At 35.5% G+C, this 9,754-nt stretch overlaps 1 pseudogene; it reads right to left on the bottom strand.

The window, feature by feature from the left end:
- LOC107683609 (FH1/FH2 domain-containing protein 3-like) overlaps positions 1 to 9,754 on the bottom strand; it is a 38,666-nt pseudogene that overhangs the window by 22,914 nt on the left and 5,998 nt on the right.

The raw sequence follows: 9,754 nt of genomic DNA, 5'->3' as shown, positions 1-9,754 counted from the left end.
ATATATATATATATATATATATATATACACACACACACACAATTATTTTGTATTATATTCAATATAACACATACGTTTATTAAGTATTTTGTTAAATATAATAATATGTAATATTTACCATTTTTAAACAATTTTAGTTTATTTTTAACCTAATTTAGTTTATTTATAGTTGAAGCAATAATTATTTTAATAGTTTTTTTTTATGGACACATTTCCATAATATTATTTAGTAGGGATGCACCGCTAGGATTTTTTTTGGCCGATACCGATACCGATTTTAAGAAACAACTATTGGCCGATACTGATACCAATATTGGTCAATTGCATAAAGCAGGGGTTAAAAACGCTTTAAAGACATTAAAGTAGGCCTATTTTTTTCAAGTAATTTAAAAATGTTTGCAGCATGGATAAAAAACGCTACTCCTATAAGCGCTTTGAGAGGAAAAAAACAAAATTAGTAGGCTGTACGATGTATTTTATTATTAATATATTATTATTATCATTCAGAAATAATGTAGGCTAAAACACCGGTAAATAAAGCAAAATATTTTCTCTGTTCACAGAAACGCTGCAGGTGCGTGATGTAAACTTGTGTGAATCCGTGTTCTACACAATCCTGCCATTTTTGCTGGTTTCAAACACACAAAAAGCTGCATATTACCTGCCATTCATTTTCACTTAAATGTAGGCCTAATGCTTAATTGGCGGTTCGTGACATATCCTCAGATAAACTAACTCCGGGGCATTGCCATTGCAACTGAACGTTACCTATGATGAATTTACAGCTGAGATTTTACAGATTTTATTTTGCTTTGGCAAGTATTTAATTATTTTGCCCAGAGAAAAACGCTGGATTATGCAACAGACATGCAACTCATTGTCTCCATGCAGTTAATTAATAAACTATCGGTATCGGCCCTTTTCATGCTATTTCCGATATGCCGATGGCTTTAAAATAATACAAAATCGGCTGATAAATATCGGCGGCCGATACATCGGTGCATCCCTATTATTTAGTGATCATTATTCTCACCCGTGTCCGCTCCGCCTGCAGTGAGTCGATCTTCTCTTTCTAGTGTGCTGCTGGCTGAGGATATACTGGAGGCGGAGCAGTTATCCTTCTCGTTCACTTCTTCGTTCTGTCGTTCTTTATCACTCAAAATCCCGCTGTCCTCCGCTTCTCCATCCGGCGCTTCCCTTTCAGACCCCTCCTCTTCCTCTTCCGCCCGCTCCTCGGCTCCGCCCACTTCCTGTTCAGCACTTATCTCCTCCACTTCCTCTTCCTGTTCCTCTCTGGGTTCTATGTCCTTCTCCTCGGGTTCTAGATTGGCCTCCACGTCCGGTTCTAGATCATTGGTGTCTGTGGAGAAGGTGATTTTTCTTTATGTTTTTGAGTCTCTTCTGTTCACCAAGGCTCAATTATTTAATAAAAAATATAGTAAAAATTGTGAAATATTATTATGATTTAAAACGGCTGTTTTCTATGTGAATATCTGTTAAACTGTAATTTATTTCTGTGATCAAAGCTGAATTTTCAGCATCATTACTCCAGTCTTCAGTGTCACATGATCTTCAGAAATCATTCTAATATGCTGATTTAAGAAACATTTCTCATTATTATCAATGTTGAAAACAGTTGTGCCGCCCAATATTTCTGTGGAAACTGTGATGCATTTTATTTTCCAGGATTCACAGATGAATAGAAAGTTCAAAAGAACAGCATTTATTTGAAATACAAATCCTTTGTAACATTATAAATATCTTCAGTCACTTTTGATCAACATTTTTTTTTTTAATCTCACTTGCATAGAATGATTTCTGAAAGACTGGAGTAATGATGCTTTGATCACAGCAATAAATTACATTTGACTATAGATTCACATAGGTAACAGCTGTTTTAAATTGTAATAATATTTCACAATTTTTACTGTATTTTTAATTAAATAAATGCAGCCTTGGTGAACAGAAGAGAGCAGTATATAGTGTGCTTGTGATCAGGTTCAACATGTGACTTCCTGCATCGTCCTGCACTAATAAAGTCCCTCAGATGACGGGCTCTGTAAGGGCCCTCTGTGGCCCCGACTGCATATGAACAGGGAACACACCTGTTTGTGTCAGCACTCCACCAAACACACACACACACACCTCCTCTGAGAAATAACACACAGCCTGTTTCAGAGCGAATGTGTGAGGTGATGGAGAGGTTACAGTATCAGCGCTCATGACTGAGTCCTTTTAAACAGTTAAATAAAGACGCATTGACTTCAGAACAGTTGTTTTTGCTTTGATTTTTCCAAACACGTTTCCTCACGCAAGTTAAAGACTTGACCTGCCACCTCAAGACACGCGTCACACATACACACACATAGACTTTCACTACTAAAAAGTTAATGAAGTAATAAATATAATTTGTTATAACCCCTATATAAATCAAGCATCACACGTGGCACATGTTTAAATCATTGCATGTTGAACATGTGCAAAATTCATGATTCTGTGAAACACATCAGCAGCTGTGAGACATTTCAACATGATAAACGTCCATGACATCCTAAAAAACAATCATCTCTGTCCACACGCACAAACATCTACCTGTTTCTAATGCTTGACGTGAATCCAGACGCCTTCGGTGATTAAAACTAGACAGACGGCTCACCGGTTACTCATTTTGTGTGTTTTTTCTCTGAAATGATGTTATACAATGACATGCGTTCAGTGATTATAATGTGGCCCTGGAGCACAAAAGCAGTCACTGGGGTATATTTGTAGCAATAGCCAACAATACATTGTATGGGTCACAATTATACATTTCTCATTTATGCCAAAAATCATTAGGATATTAAGTAAAGATCATGTTCCATGAAGATATTTTGTAAATTTCCTACCGTAAATATATCAAAACTTAATTTTTGATTAGTAATATGCATAGCTAAGGACTTCATTTGGACAACTTTAAAGATGATTTTCTCAATATTTAGATTTTTTTGCACCCTCAGATTCCAGATTTTCAAATAGTTGTATCTCAGCCAAATATTGTCCTATCCTAACAAACCATACATCAATGGAAAGATTATTTATTGACCTTTATGACTGGTTTTGTGGTCCACGGTCATGTACTGAGCTTGTGACAGGTGGATTTACCTGGTTCAGAGGGCGGGTACGACGTGATGGGCGTGTCCTGCTCGTCCTGTGATGTCACAGAGGAGGGCGTGGCACTGCGGGATGATTGACAGGTGTCCGTCGGGCTCAGAGTGAGGCTGAGACCTCGAGGCGCAGAACGCATTCGCTCTCGCTCAAACTCTTCGTCCGCCAGTCGCTCGGCCGTCCGAAACCTGACACACACGTTCATCAAACACGGTCAATCCTCGCTCTGCAGACACATTCTCACGCTGTGTGTTTTCAGTCAAACGGGACGGGAATGTGTGGAAGCAAGAGGAGGAGGAAAAATGTGTTTGGATTCGAGGAAAAGTGAGCTAAAAAAGGCTGAGGAGGGAAAATAAGACTAAACCTGTTCAAGATGTGACATCACACACACACACACACACACACAAACACGCACTCACACACAATATATATATATATATATATATATATATGTATACACACACACACATAAATGTATGTATATTAAATTATAATTCTACTGATAATATATTAATGTTATACAATAAATTATAATATACAAGTAAATAATACTGGTAATATAATAATAATAATAGTCTGTAAATAATACAAGATATAATATAATATAACATTGACACAGTTGTTGAACTAAACTGAATAAACACTATATTGTTTTCTGAAGAGGTGCTTACAGCTGAAACTGAATTAGTTTCATAACTGATGAACATAGACACTGCTATTCCTGTTTATTAATTTGAAGCTGCTGAGAATCGATCTGTATTGTATACACTGCTCTCTAGAAGTGAATGTGAATAGACAGAAGAAGAGTAGCACTGAGCTCACCGGTCATTATGTTGTTTGGCTGCTGTGGATGAAGAACTTACAGCAGAGAACGACCTGAGAGAAACCACAGACAGAAAGACAGAGTGAGTGCTAATGAAGACTCGATTCAGAAACCATCATCAGACGCCGGGAGCTTCAGGAGCGATGTGTGACGCCGTTCAACATCAAGCATAACATGACGCATTCACACGGGGAACAGAAGCAGTGCTGATCATCAGCAGATCCGCTGGAGACACACGTGAGCAGGTGCATCATGGGATACGAGGCGTCTACCTGCTGCTCTTCTGATCCTGCTGCTCCTGCAGATCGTAGGAGAACAGGAAGAAGGGCGAGTGGGGCAGGTACGGCATGTGGGCGGAGCCTCGCAGCGGAGGGCTGATCTCATTGGACGGCGGGACGCTGACAGACGACCGGCGCCTTGCCAGCAGATTGGCCAGGAGCGACGGCTGGGCGGAGTCAGGAGGGGGCGGGGCCTCTGGGGCCTTCCTCGGCTCCGCCTCCTCCTCCTCAGGTGTGAGTTTGCTGCTGTGCTCTGATGTGCTAAAGAACGGCATCATGGGTAAAATAAAACAGGGACTTGTGTTTGTTTTATTGTATGTTCCTGGAGACAGCGTTAAAACCAACCTGCCACCACAAACACACGTGTGTTGTCCTGCTAACTAATCAGCTACATAATATTGATTATGCATTATATAATAACACAATAAATAATACTTAATACTGATAATATATGAAATAATAATATGCGAGTATGTAGAAAACACATCAAATAATAATATATAACAATATATACGCAAATGATACATAATACTGATTATATATATAATATAGGGATGCACCGACACCGATACTGGTATCGGGCCCGATACTGAGCTCCTGTACTCGTACTCGTACTCGTACTCGTTAAAATGCCCCGATACCACACAGCATGTGATCAGTGCCATATTCAGACAAAGAAACACCGACAACAGAACAACAAACAGCAGAAAGGAGTTAAGGATGTCTACTATGAAGTATATGTATGCAACGATTATAAGTTAAACATTCAGTATTAACGCATGTATAGCTGATGTGCGCGAGCTGATAAACAAAGCACGCTGAGTGGATTGAGTGCGCGGCGGCGCAGATGCACGAGCTTGTCGAGTGAATATATCTTTCTCACAGACATCACTGGAAAGTTTGTAGTTTGGTCGGATATGTCAAAAACAAGTAAGTAAAACAATGCACAAGTTACTTAACGATAGGGAGAGAGAGAGGGAGAGAGCGCGCGCACTTCTGCTGTGTGATCTTTGATGTTCACTCATTTAGCACACGCATCATTTGGATTAAAACTAAATCGTAAAAATAAGACCATTAATAGGGGCATTCACTATAAACATCATGTATTTTCAACCTTAGGCATACACGACTTTCTGGCGAAAGTGAAACTAACAGCCTGTGTGAAATGCGCTAGGCTGAATGATATAGTCAAACCAAAAATTATTCAGAGAGCAGATATAGTTTTTGATATTTTTTTACTAGTGGGTGCAGGACACTATAGTTAATTTGTGTAAAGTGAGGATAGCAAAATAAAGTAAACTGTGACAAATCATACCCAAAAATTCTTCATACAGTGGACTACCAGTAAAATGTATACAAATTTGGGACCAAACATTATTCAGACCGAGTCTGGGAAAAAACTGAAGTTGAGGTTTGCATGAAGCTGGATGACAGCATGCCCAGGAGACTACAGGCTGTCATTAAGGCTAAGGGCTGCCTGACTAAGTATTGATAGTTGTGTAAATACTGTCATACTACAGCTGTCTGAATTATTTTTGGTTGAACGTAATCTATTACATACCTTTCTATCAAAGTTATCTAACATTATCAAGCTGAATTTGTTCTGACACCGTTTAACTCTGAGTTCTTGTCATATTTTATTACCATTTTCTAAACTATAGCGAATAAACTGTGATAATGTGAGAAATGCTGAAGGTCAAAAATAAAAGTATCGGTATCGGGCGAGTACTGGAAAAAGTGGTATCGGTGCATCCCTCCCTATATAATAATATATTAAATAATAATATATGAAAATAATACATAACACATATAAATAAATATATGTAAATTATATATAATCTGATAATATATTAAATAATAATATAACAAAAGTACATAATTAAAATGTTTAAAAAACATTAAAACACATTTTATATGTAAATACATATATGTAAACAATACATTATATTGATGACATAATATACTGTAAATATATGTAAATTATACATAATCTGATAATATACTGAATAATAATGTAATATATAGATTATATAATATAATGTATTATATAGAAGTATGTAAATAATAAATAACAATTTATAAAATAATACATATAAATAAAAATAAAATAATACATAAAATAATGGAAACATGTATAATATATGTAAATAAATGTATGTGACCTATTAATAGTACTGTTAACAAAAAATAACAAAATAGTATGATATATAATAATATAGATGTAAAATGTAAATAATACATTGAATAATCATATATAACATATATATGTGAATAAATATATGTCCATAATAGAATAGAATATAATAGAATGGAATGGGATAGAATAGAATAGAATAGAATGGAACAGAAGAGAATAGAATGGGATAGAATAGAATAGAATGGAATAGAATAGAATAGAATAGAACCGAATAGAATAGAATAGAATAGAACGGAATGGAATAGAATAGAATGGAACGGAATAGATAGAATAGAATAGAATAGAATAGAATAGAATAGAACGGAATGGAATAGAATAGAACAGAATAGAATAGAAATTGATCAGCTTGTTAGCACAAACTAACTGAAAACACAAAGTTAGAGAAAGTGAATTTGAGCAGTTATAGTTTTGGTAATATGAGGTGATATATAATTTAAAAGACATAAATTGCAAATGCTAAGTATATATCAGTGATGTAGGATTTGTAATTAGTCGTTTAGGGCTCCTAAAGGGGGGAAGTTTAATGGTGTGGTAAGAATTTGTCTTGACAACAGCGTTTATCGTTTGGTGTTCAGCAGTGAACTCTTCCTCAGCAGAGGTCACAGGTCGAACTGTGAATCTGACGGAGCACAAGACGTCTGTGACTGTGACTCAAGAACCAGCACACGTGGAAACATCCCGCTCTCTGCACTAAAATACCTGACCATACTGAGATTAGAAGGGTTCATTTCCCCCTCATCATCATCATCATCATCATCATCTGAAGCCGACTCAGTGACAGGAGTTTCCTCCTCATCCTCTTCTCTGCAGAGAAACCACAAACACCAGCCATGCAAAACACAGCAGCACAGAAACCACAGAGAGAGCGGCAGTGAACAGACAGAACATCACCAGTGTGACCATCATCATCATCATCATCTTCATCAGTCGGTCAGTCCGTCATGAGAGCAGCTCGTGAGCAAACACACACGTGAATGAGTGACTGATACAGTCTGATAAATATTCATAGCTGAACTGTGGAGGATGTTTGAGATTTAAACAGCTCATTTACATCATACACCAAACTTTTATTAAAGCAAAAAAACATCAAGGCAAGTTGGAATTTTCTATCCATTATATAGAGTGAATGTGACTGCTCTGTTATTAACTAAAATGAAAACAGTTAAAGCATTTATGTTACTTGAAACAAAATAAATGTAAACTGAAATAAAATAAAATGTATATATAAAAAAACTTTCAGTTATACTTTCAGTATATACTAGTACTGTCAAACGATTAATCGCGATTAATCGCATCCAAATTATATATAATATAAATTATATGAATATAAATATATACATGTAAATATTTTCTAAATATATACAGTATGTGTGTGTATTTGTATATACATAATAAATATACACAGTACACACTCATATATTATGTAAACAAAAACTTTTATTTTGGATGCGATTAATCGCGATTAATTGTTTGACAGAACTAATAAATACTGAAGCTAATTTTCATTTAGTTTAAGTTGAAGTATTAAAATGACTAAAGCTGACAACAACTAAATGAAAACGAAAACTAAAACATTTTTTACAAAATTCTAAAAATGACTAAAGCTTTTACTAAAATTAATCTGATAATGGAAAAATAAACTAAAATTGAAATGAAAAGTAATAAAAACTAAATAGACATTAAAAATCCTAATCAAATAAAAAACACAATAAAATGAAGTAAATTTAAAATGAAAACAGAAAATAAAATTAAAACTGAAATAAATTATAAACTAAAACTGAAATTAAAAAATAATAAAGACTACACATTAAAAATGTTTAAAAAACAACATTTAACTAAAATTAAAACAAAAAAATTAAAAATTAAAATAGAAAATATTTAAATTAAAACTGAAATAAAAAAAAACTAAATGGACATTACTTTAAAATTGAAATGAAATCAGAAAATATAAAAACTAGTGGTCGACCGATATTGGTTTATTGACAGCCGATGCCGATATCTTGATGGCCGATATCAAGCCGATATAATTGTATTTATTTCAATTCATATTTAAGAAATTTTTAATCATTTGAAAATAGATTAAAAAATAAATGTGTAAAATAAACATACTTATACTTTAGATGACAAAGTATTTCTCATAAATAAATATTTAATAAAATATAATTAAAAAGGAAATAAACACTGTAACCAACAGAGCACTCTGGGAAGTTTGTGTGCATTGGGAGTCATATTTTTTCAAATAAAGCCAAGGTAAGGTCCTTTGTTTAACCGTTCTATCTGATTATTAGACAGACTTCTATCTGTATTAGAAAGAGCTGTTAATGACGACAGCAAACAAGAGGGAGAATGTGAACACAGTGTGCGCAGGCGCTGCTGCTCTCAGCGCCGTCAAAATAAAAGTCCCGCCTCGAACACATCGGCCAAACAGGAAAAACGTATCGCCCGATGCCGATATTTGAAAAATGCCAAATATCGGCCGATATATCGGTCGACCACTAATAAAACATTAATTACATCAAAATATGAAAAACTGTACTAGTGCCAATGATACTAAAAACACCAGTGATCTGAGTTCAGCTGAGTCACACATCAGTGCATGTGTGTGATGCAGGTGATCAGGTTTGTTTAGTTAGTGATGATAAAATCACAGCAGAACACGAGTGAGCTGAGATACTGAACTACACAGATGCCTCTAATAACTCATCTCACCTCGTCACAACCAGCATCAGCGAGATACACGGAGAGCACACATACCAACAATAAATAATGCTGATAATATAATACTGATCAAATAAAATGATAAGAAATAATAACATATGAAGAGTTCATTTGCAAAAACCGATAAACGCCACTTTAAAAAAAAATGCGTGCATTATTCTCCACATATAGTGCGATCTGTACCCTAAACATGTTTTGTCAAAAAAGCCGGTTTTGTCCACTTCCAAGGCATCGTGAGTTTACGTTTTACTGCAGAAGCTGACAAGCGCCCTTGTTGTTTGTGAACAGAAGCCGATAAGTCCATTTCAGCGAATCAGCGCGCTGTATTCAGGTCAGGTGACAAGGCTACTTTCACTTTGAAAAGACGTGCTAGCTGAGAGGAGTTTCGTCAAAGCTGACTAAAAGAGATCGAGGATGGATTATTTTGACAAACTTGATGAACCTGTGATATCTTCTTCAGGGCGAAAAAGGAAAATAAAAGCTGAAACGTTTTCACGGAAGCTTGCAAAAGCAGTGGGTTACAATGGTGAGGGAAACGCTCCATGTATTGCGTGTAATCACATCCATACAGTTTATGATCACAACAACAACAAC

This window comes from Sinocyclocheilus anshuiensis, unplaced genomic scaffold, assembly GCF_001515605.1.
Source record: "Sinocyclocheilus anshuiensis isolate Anshui unplaced genomic scaffold, SAMN03320099.WGS_v1.1 scaffold2617, whole genome shotgun sequence".
Lineage (NCBI taxonomy): Eukaryota > Metazoa > Chordata > Actinopteri > Cypriniformes > Cyprinidae > Sinocyclocheilus > Sinocyclocheilus anshuiensis.
The sequence above is the reverse complement of the archived record's forward strand: the minus strand, read 5'-3'. Positions and strand labels throughout refer to the sequence as shown.